Source organism: Rhinolophus hipposideros (genome assembly GCF_964194185.1).
Source record: "Rhinolophus hipposideros genome assembly, chromosome: 23".
NCBI classification, from domain to species: Eukaryota; Metazoa; Chordata; class Mammalia; order Chiroptera; family Rhinolophidae; genus Rhinolophus; species Rhinolophus hipposideros.
The window spans coordinates 616,051-626,986 of record NC_138069.1 but is presented as its reverse complement, the minus strand read 5'-3'; the positions used below and the strand labels follow the sequence as shown (position 1 = coordinate 626,986).

The 10,936-nt window shown below is 37.8% G+C and overlaps 1 pseudogene across 1 annotated transcript; it reads left to right on the top strand.

Annotated features, from left to right (window-relative positions):
• Window positions 1-330: 330 nt before the first annotated feature.
• LOC308491807 (zinc finger SWIM domain-containing protein 7-like) lies at window positions 331-638 on the top strand (annotated as a pseudogene). Its single transcript has one exon. The product of its transcript is annotated as a zinc finger SWIM domain-containing protein 7-like (transcript).
• The last annotated feature ends 10,298 nt before the right edge of the window (window positions 639-10,936 follow it).

The window sequence follows — 10,936 nt, the reverse complement described above, 5'->3', positions numbered from 1 at the left end:
CAAGCAACTATACGCCAACAAATTAGACAATCTGGAAGAAATGGATAATTTTCTAGAAGCATACAACTTTCCAAGGCTAACTCAGGAAGAAATGGAAAATCTGAATAGACTGATTACTACCAAGGAAATTGAATCAGTAATCAACAAGCTCCCAAAAAACAAAAGCTCTAAACCAGATAGCTTCACAAGTGAATTTTACCAAACATTAAAAAAAGAATTATTGACGACGTCGCGGCGCCGCGCCCGCCTCCGGTCGGTGGTGGGACTTCGCGGATCGGTTTGAGTGTTTTTCCTGCTGTGCACTGTGAAGAGGCCAAGTCCTGTAGCGCCATGGCCGGCATGTTGGTGGCGGCCACGTTGCCGACGGTCGTGGAGGAGCTCCTGAACGAGATGGCCGCGGCGGTGCAGCAGAGCGCGCGAAGTACTTGGAAGTTCTCGTAAAAAATACATGTTTGGCTTCTTGTCATTACTGTTCATGTCCTGCATTTGCCTTCTCAGTGCTACGGAAAAGTGACAGCCTACTGTGCAAGCATCTCTTGGCAGTTTATCTTAGTCAGGTTATGAGGACTTGTCAGCAGCTAAGTGTCTCGGACAAGCAATTGACTGAAATATTGATGGAGAAGAAACAAAAAGCATAAAAGGTACAGATTGAGCATCATTATCTATCAAAATAGAAGTCCCATCAAAAAGTACATTTAACCTATCATGGTTCACAAGAAAGAGAAGTGAAATTGATCTTCTAGAACTTTCATGTTACTGTCCCTTTCCTCTCCTAGACTGCAGAAGGCACTTAAGTGGGAACCCAGGATGTGTGTATGGTTTGAAACCCTGTACAAGTCTCCTTATGAAAAATCTGAATGAGGGGCTGGCCCGGTGGCTCAGGTGGTTAGCGCTCCATGCTCTTAACTCCCAAGGCTGCTGGTTCGATTCCCACATGGGTCAGTGGGCTCTCAACCACAAGGCTGCTGGTTCAACTCCTCGAGTCCCGCAAGGGATGGTGGGCAGCGCCCCCTGAAACTAAGATTGAACACAGCACCTTGAGCTGAGCTGCCGCTGAGCTCCCGGATGGCTCAGTTGGTTGGAGCGCGTCCTCTCAACCACAAGGTTGCCGGTTCGACTCCCGCAAGGGATGGGGGGCTTTGCCCCCTGCAACTAGCAACGGCAACTGGACCTGGAGCTGAGCTGCGCCCTCCACAACTAAGATTGAAAGGACAACAACTTGACTTGGAGAAAAGGCCTGGAAGTACACACTGTTCCCTCAATAAAGTCCTGTTCCCCTTCCCCAATAAAAAAAAAAAAAGAATTATCACCTATTCTACTCAAACTATTCCAAAAAATCCAGAAGGAGGGAAGTATCCCAAACTCTTTTATGAGGCCACCAGCACGCTTACCCCGAAATCAGAGAAAGGCATTACAAAAAAAGAAAACAACAGGCCGATATCTCTAATGAACATAGATGCAAAAATTCTCAACAATATATTAGCAAACAGAGATTTTAGATCATCAAAATGGCGGCATGAGGTGAGCCTCTGTAAAGCTCCTCTGGAATTTACAACTAATCGGACAACAATAACTCCACAAAGGACTCCGTGCACAGCAGACAGGCAAGATGAAGAGGCCCACTACTGAATTCACCTCCAGGTGGGCGGATTGCGCGAACGGGGAAGGAGGGAAGGGAGAAGTGCGGGGACGGAGCCGCGCGGGCGCAGGACGCAGATCTAGCTCAATGCTCCCGAGCTCGCTGCATCCCAGAACTACCGCAGCTCTGGGAGAGGGAAGAACTCGAACTGCTAGGTCTCCGCTTATGGCCCAAAGGGCTGAGGTGGCAGCATATAACACGGCTGAACCCAATGCTCACGGCAGAGACTTCGTAGCAAAGACTGAGGGAAGAAGGTTGAAAACGATGATTTAAGCCCTCACTGCCAAACGGAGAACGGAAGCCTTAGGCAATGAGACTAGCCGCCTCCTCCCTACCCTCACACAGCTCGCCCCGCCCCCACCTGCCTGGTACTAGAAACCAAAGAGTAGCGGTGTCAGATCAAAAGGAGAGGATATTTGCTGTTCTAAGAACTGTGGACCATAGACACAGATTCGCAGCCCAACTAGTTCTGGCAAACCGGAGGGAGCTGTGGAAGTAGGACCAGCTGTAGTGTTGGTTTCCGCCATTGCAATGGGCCACCTCTCACAACTCACCCCGCCCCTGGCCCCACCTATCTTGGCGGATCCCTGCAGGAGTAAACGGAACTGCTGAAACATACAGGCTCTGAATCGGATGCAGAAAGAGCTTTGGAACTTCAAAAACTCTCCGCATCCCCACAGGGACGTGGCACCCTATGACCCAGGTAAACTGTGAACAGAGGAGAGGCCCGTCTCCCAGGGAATCCCCCCATTGTGTGAGAAGCTGGAATAGTGCAGAGAAAACATAGCACTACTGTGTTAGAGAGAGAAAAAAAAGCTGCAGTCAGAGAGAAAATAAAACATTCTACCAAGAAGTACTGGAAAACAAAAGAAAGACCTCCTCCTATGAACCTGTTTCAGAATCCACTCCTGTAGATGTCTAGGAAGAGAAATAATAAATCAGTAATTGCCATGAATAACCAAGGCAACAAGACAATTCAGAAAGAAAGTGAAAAGTCTCCAGAAAAGGAACTTAAAGATTTGGAAATATGTGACTTAAATGATAGAGAATTCAAGATTGCAGTTCTGAAAAAACTCAACGAGATGCAAGAAAACACAGAAAGGCAATTTAATGAATTCAGAAACGCAATCAAAGAACAATATGAGCATTTTATGAAAGAGATTGAAATTTACAAAACAACCAAATGGATTTTCTGGAGATTAAGACCTCAAGAGAAGAACTTAAGAATGAAATAACCAGGTTAGGGAGTAGAGTTGACCAGATGGAGGAAAGAATCAGTGACATCGAAGATAGAAACCTTCAAATGACACAGATGGAAGCAGAAAGAGACTTGAGACTTAAAAGAAATGAAAGAACTCTACAAGAACTTTCTGACTCCATCAGAAAGAGCAATATAAGAATAATGGGCATACCAGAAGGAGAAGAAAGAGGGAAGGGAACAGAGAATATATTCAAAGAAATTGTTAATGAGAACTTCCCAAATTTGTGGACAGAACTGAATCCTCGAATCCAAGAAGCAAATAGAACACCTAATTACCTCAATCCCAACAGGCCTTCTCCAAGGCACATTGTATTGAAGCTGTCTAAAATTAACACCAAAGAAAGAATACTCAAGGCAGCCAGAGAAAAGAAGACGGTAACCTACAAAGGAAAGCCCATTAGATTATCATCAAATTTTTCAGAAGAAACTCTACAAGCCAGGAGGGAGTGGGACCAAATATTCAAACAATTGAAAGAGAGAAATCATGAGCCAAGAATAACACATCCAGCAAAGGTATCCTTTAGATATGAAGGAGGAATAAAGACCTTTCCAGACATACAGAAGCTGAGGGGATTTTCTAATACAAGACCTGCTCTACCAGAAATACTAAAGAAGGCTATTAGACCACCATCAACAGGGACAATTTGTGGCAACCATAACATAAAAAGGGGGAGACTAAAGGCCTGAACCGGAATATGGGAATTCGAGATAATAAGCATGCTGAAGAAAATGGAATATCCTAATTATCAAACTTTCTTTTCCATAATCTTAAGGGTAACCACTCAAAACAACTCCAGAACTGAAATACATACTGTAATAAAAGAAAAAACAGAGGGAAAGGTCATAGAATACCACCACACAGAAATAATAGACAACAACAAAAAGGCAAAGAAAGAATGAAGACACAGACTTACCAGAAAACTAAAGATAGAATAACAGGAAATCCTGACGTATCAATAATCACCCTAAATGTAAATGAACTGAACTCACCAATAAAGAGACACAGAGTAGCAGATTGGATCAAAAAACTAAACCCAACCATATGCTGTCTCCAAGAGACACATCTCAGCTACAAGGACAAGCATAGACTCAAAGTGAAAGGGTGGAAATTGACACTCCAAGCAAATGGTACCCAGAGAAAATCAGGTGTAGCCATAATGATTTCTGATGAAACAGACTTCAGGGTGAAAAAGATAACAAGAGACAAAGATGGACATTTCATAATGGTAAAGGGAACTATACAACAAGAAGACATAACAGTCATCAATATGTAAGCCCCCAATCAGGGAGCACCAAAATATACCAAGCAACTACTATTAACAGAACTAAAGTGAGAAATTGACCAAAACACAATTATACTAGGGGACTTAAATACATCATTGACAGCTATGGATAGATCATCCAAACAGAATATAACTAACGAAATAGCAGCCCTAAATGACACATTAGATGAAATGGACATTATTGACATATATAGAGTACTTCATCCTAAAACATCAGACTATACATTCTTTTCGAGTGTACATGGAACATTCTCAAGGATAGACCATGTATTGGGACACAAAATCAGCCTCAGCAAATTTAAGAAGATTGAAATCATACCAAGCATATTCTCTGATCACAAAGCTTTGAAATTGGATATCAACTGCGAAATGAAAGCAGGAAAAAACACAAATACATAGAGATTAAACAATATACTTTTAAAGAACGACTGGGTCAAAGAAGAAATTAGAGGAGAGATCAAGACATACATAGAAACAAATGACAATGAAAATACATCCTACCAAAATTTGGGGGAAGCAGCAAAAGCAGTTTTAAGAGGGAAATTTACATCATTACAGGCCTATCTCAAGAAACAAGAAAAATCCCAAATAAATAACCTCGTGTTACAACTTAAAGAACTAGAAAAAGAAGAACCAGTGAAACCCAAGGTCAGCAGAAGAAAGGAAAGAGCAAAAATCAAAGCAGAGCTCAATGAAATAGAGAACAAAAAGACAATAGAAAAAATTAATGTGACAAAGAGCTGGTTCTTTGATAAAATTAACAAAATAAGTAAACCCTTGGCTAGACTCACTAAGATAAAAAGAGAGAAGACACTAATGAACAAAATCAGAAATGAAAAAGGGGAAGTTATCACGGACACCAAAGAAACATAAAGGATCATCCAAGAATACTATGAAGGACTATATGCCACCAAATTCAATAACCTAGAAGAAATGGACAAGTTCTTAGAAACATATAGCCTTCCAAGGCTGAACCATGAAGAACTGGAAAATCTAAACAGACCATTCACCAGTCAAGAAATTGAATCAGTCCTCCAAAACCTTCCCAAAAGCAAAAGTCCAGGACCAGATGGCTTCACTAGTGAATTCTACCAAACCTTCAAACAGGATCTAATACCAATCCTGCTCAAACTCTTCCAAAAATTGAAGAAGAGTCAGTACTCCCTAACTCATTTTATGAGGCCAACATTACCCTGATACAAAAACCTGGTAAGGACAACACAAAAAAAAGAAATAGCAGCCCTAAATGATGGAAGAAAGAAGACCTATATCTCTGATGAATACTGATCCAAAAATCCTAAACAAAATTTTAGCAAAAGGAATACAACAATGCATTAAAAAGATTGTTCATCATGACCAAGTGGGGTTCATCCCTGGGGCACAAGGATGGTTCAACATCTGCAAATCCATCAATGTGATACATCATATAAACAAAATAAAGGACAAAAATCATATGAGTATATCAATTGATGCAGAAAAAGCATTTGACAAGATACAACATTCAATTGTGATTAAAACAGTTAATAAAACAGGTATAGAAGGAAAACATCTTAACATAATAAAGGCCATCTATGACAAGCCTTCAGCTAATCTCATAATTAATGGTGAAAAACTGAAGCCCTTTACTTTCCGTTCAGGAACACGATAGGGCTGTCCCCTATCACCTCTGCTTTTCAACATAGTGTTGGAAGTCCTTTCCAGAGCCATCAGGCAAGAGAAAGAAATAAAAGGCATCCAAATTGGGAATGAAGAAGTTAAAATATCACTCTTTGCAGATGACATGATGCTATATATAGAAAACCCTAAACACTCCACCAAAAAGCTGTTAGAAACAATCAACGAATACAGCAAAGTTGGTGGCTACAAAATCAACGTACAAAAGTCCATTGCATTCCTATATACTAACAATGAAATCTCAGAAAAAGAAATACAAAAAATAATTCCCTTTGCAACTGCAGCAAAAAGAATAAAATACCTAGGAATAAGCTTAACCAAGGATGTGAAGGACCTATATGCTGAAAACTATAAGACATTTTTAAAAGAAATTGAAGAAGACACATAGAAATGGAAAGACATTCCATGCTCATGGATTGGAAGAATCAACATAGTTAAAATGGCCATATTACCCAAAGCAATATACAGATTTAATGCAATCCCCATCAAAATCCCAATAGCATTTTTTAAAGAAATAGAACAAAAAATCATCAGATTTGTTTGGAACCACAAAAGACCCCGAATAGCCAAAGCAATCTTAAGAAAAAAGAACAATGCTGGAGGTATTCCACTGCCTGACTTTAGCTTGTACTACAGGGCTACAACAATCAAAACAGCATGGTATTGGCAGAAAAACAGACACATAGACCAATGGAATAGAATTGAGAACCCAGAAATAAAACTACAGAAATATGGACAGATAATTTTTGACAAAGAAGCTAAAAACATACAGTGGAGGAAAGATAGCCTCTTCAATAAAAGGTGCTGGGAGAATTGGATAGCCACGTGCAAAAGAATGAACCTGGACTGTTATCTGTCACCGTGTACCAAAATTAATTTAAAATGGATCAAAGACTTAAGCATAAGACCTGACACAATACACTGCATAGAAGAAAACATAGGTATTAATCTTATGGACCTTGGGTTCAAAGAGCATTTTTTAAGTTTGACTCCAAAGGCAATGGAAATAAAAGCTAAAATAAATTGATGGGACTATATGAAACTTAAAAGCTTCTGCACAGCAAAAGAAACCATCGACAAAATAAAGAGGCTACCGACTGAATGAGAAAAGATTTTTGCAAACAGTTCCTCCGATAAGGGGCTAATATCCAAAATATACAAGGAACGCATGGAACTCAACAACAAAAAAACAAGCAACCCAATTGCAAAATGGACAGAGGACCTGAAGAGACATTTCTCCAAAGAGGACTTACAAATGGCAAATAGACATATGAAAAAATGCTCAACATCGCTAATCATCAGAGAAATGCAAATAAAAACCACAATGAGATATTACCTCACCCCAGTCAGAATAGCTATCATCAAGACAAATAGTAACAAGTGTTGGAGAGGCTGTGGATAAAAAGGAACCCTCATACACTGTTGGTGGGAATGCAGACTGGTGCAGCCACTATGGAAGGCAGTGTGGAGGTTCCTCAAAAAATTACGAACAGAATTACCATATGACCCAGCAATCCCTCTCCTGGGTATCTACCCAAAGAATTTGAAATCATTTATACATAAAACACGTGTGGTGCAATGTTCATTGCAGCTTCGTTTATGGTGGCCAAGACATGGAAACAACCAAAATGTCCTTCAATAGATGAATGAATAAAGTAGTTGTGGTATATATACCAATGGAATACTATTCGGCATTAAGGAAAGATGATATAGGAACATTTGTGACAACATGAATGGATCTTGAGAGTATAATGCTAAGGGAAATAAGTCAGATGGTAAAAGCAGAGAACCCTATGATTTCACTGATATGTGGTTTATAAACCAAAAACAACAAAAGAACAAGACAAACAAATGAGAAACAAAAACTCATAGACACAGACAATAGTTTAGTGGTTACCAGAAGGTAAGGGGGGTGGGGGGAGGGAGATGAGGGTAAGGGGGATAAAATATGTGGTCATGGAAGGAGAACTACTCTGGGTGGTGAACACACAATGGGATTTATAGATGATGTAATACAGAATTGTACACCTGAAATTATGTAATTTCATTAACAATTGTCACCCCAATAAATTAAAAAAAAATATTAGCAAACAGAATCCAGCAATGCATTAAGAAGATTATACACTAAGATTCAGTGCGATTTATTCCTGGTGTGCAAGATTTGATCAATATCTGCAAATTAATTATGTGATACAGCACATTAAAAAAATGGAAAATGAAATTCATATGATCATATCAACAGATGCAGAAAAAGCATTTCTATGCAGAAAAGCATAGAACTGATCAATGTATTCAGTAAAGTAGCAGGATACAAAATGAATATTCAGAAATCCATTGCGTTTGTATGCACCAATAATAAAATATCAAAAGGGGAAATTAAGAAAACAGCCCCATTTGCAATTGCTTCAAAAACTGCAAAATACTTAGGAATAAATTTAACCAAAGAAGTGAAAGACCTGTATTCAGAAAATTATAAGACACTGAAGAGAGAAATTAAAGAAGATACAAATAAATAGAAACACATACCATGTTCATGGGTAGGAAGAATTAATACAGTTAAAATGTCCATACTGCCTAAGGCAATATAAAGATTCAACACAATTCCTATCAATATACCAAGGGCATTTTTCACAGAAATAAAAAATATAGTTCTAAAATGTATATGGAATCATAAAAGACCCTGAATAACCATGTCAATAGTGAGAAATGAGAACAAAGTGGGAGGTATTAAGTTACCTGACATCAAATCATACTACAAGGGCTATAGTAATCAAACCAGCATGGTACTGACATAAAAACAGACACACATATCAATGGAACAGAATAGAGAGTCCAGAAATAAATCCATATCTAATGGGTGGTCATTTAATCTACACTAATGGAAGCAAGAATTTACATTAGGGTAAAGACAATCTATTCAATAAATGGTGCTGGGAAATCTGGACAGACACATGCAAAAAAATGAAGTTGTACCACCTCCTTACACCATATATAAGAATAAATAAAAAATGGATTAAAGACTTAAATGTAAGATCTGAAGCCATAAAACTCCTAGAAGAAAATATAGGAAGTAAATTTGCATGCATTACCCTTAGCAATAATTTTCCTGATATGGATGTGGAGAAAAGGAATCCCTCATGCACTGCTGTTGGGATTGCAGATTGGTGCAGCCACAATGGAAATCAGCATGGAGGTACCTCAAAAAACTGGAAATAGAACTACCTTATGACCCAGCAATCCACTGTTAGGTATCTATCCAGAGTAATTCAAGATGCTAATTTAAAAAGTGTACGCACCCCTATGTTTACTGCAGCACTATTTACAATAGACAAGATGTGGAAACAACCGAAATGCCCATCAGTAGATGACTGGATTAAGAAATTGTGGTACATTTATACAATGGAGTATTACACAGCAATAAAGAAGAAAGAAATCTTACCATTTGCAATGATATGGATGAACCTAGAGAACATTATGCTAAGTGAAATAAGTCAGATGGAGAAAGACAAATACCATATGATCTCACTTATATGTGGAATCTAAAGAATAGAATAAATGAACAAACTAATCAGAAACAGTCTCAGAGACATAGAGGAAAACTATAGAGGTTGCTAGATGGGAAGTGGGTGGGGAGGAGGAGGAAGGTGAGGTGATTAGAAAGCACAAATTGGTAACCACAAGGTTGCCACAGGGATATGAAAGACATTTTGGAAAATATAATCAATATTGTTGTAAAGATTTTGTAGGGTGTCAGATGGGCACTTGTCTTATTAGAGAGACCACCTCAGGGATGGTGTAGATGCCTGACGACTGTGCTGTATACCTGAAGGAGAAGCTGAATAACAATGAATGTCAACTATAATTTAATGTATATATAGTCACAGGATGTGGAGTACAGCATAAGCGGTAGAGTTAATGGAATTGTAACAGCTGTATACGATGTCAGAGGGGTAATAGACTGGGGGGGTAAATTGGGGCTATCACTTTGTGAGGGGTGTAAATGTCTAACTATTACATTGTTTTGTACACCTGAAACAAACAAACAAAAAAATTCAACTCCACTTTATGATGTTAAAAATAATAAACAACCTCTTAAGAAATTAAGAATAAAAGTAAACTTCATTAAACAAATAAAACATGTATACGTATAACATACATATACATGATGTGTAATATAAACATGATATGTAATATAAACATATGCAATTTGGAGGTTTTAATAATTTCCAGTTAATCTTAAATACCAATTAAATCAGGATCAAGATAATTATTTATTTTTAATTTTTAAAATTTGACATTGTAATGAGGCACTAAACAATGCAGTAAAACAACAAAAACAAAAATGGTGTGCAGTATTTAGAAAGTAAAAAACCCTTTTGTTATTAGGTTGGTGCAAAAGTAATTGCAGTTTTTGCAATTATTTTTAACCCTTTAAACTGCAATTACTTTTGCACCAACCTAATATTTAAACAGGATATGATTATATGTAAAGAGAATGCAATAATATTTATCAAATATGTTTTTACAAAACATGATACAACCATCCTAATTTTATCAGTATACATTAGAATCCTTATTTGTCAGTTTATTAACAGATGGCTCATAGACGAGTAAGATTATTAAGAAGGTCGAATTGGTAGTTCAAAATAATCATGGGAAATAAAGTACAGCATAGCAGATATAGTCAATAATATTGTAAGAACTATGTATGGTGTCACATGGGTACTAGATTTATTGGGGTGATGACTTTGTAAGTTATATAAATGTCTAATCACTATGTTGTACACCTGAAACTAATATAATATTGTATGTCACTGTAATTGAAAAATAAGCAATTATTTAACACACACAAAAACCAATATGCATTTAAAAATACTTCATTTCAATGACAGGAGTAGATATACATAATATCGTAATACTTAGAGGCCAAGACACATGCATAAAAATGTTCATACAATATATGTATGCATTATTCATGGGAACAACCCAAGTTTATATCAACATAGGAATTGATAAACATAGCATGGTAGAAATTTATAAAATGAAACATAATTCCACAATTCCATTGAATGCTGCTCA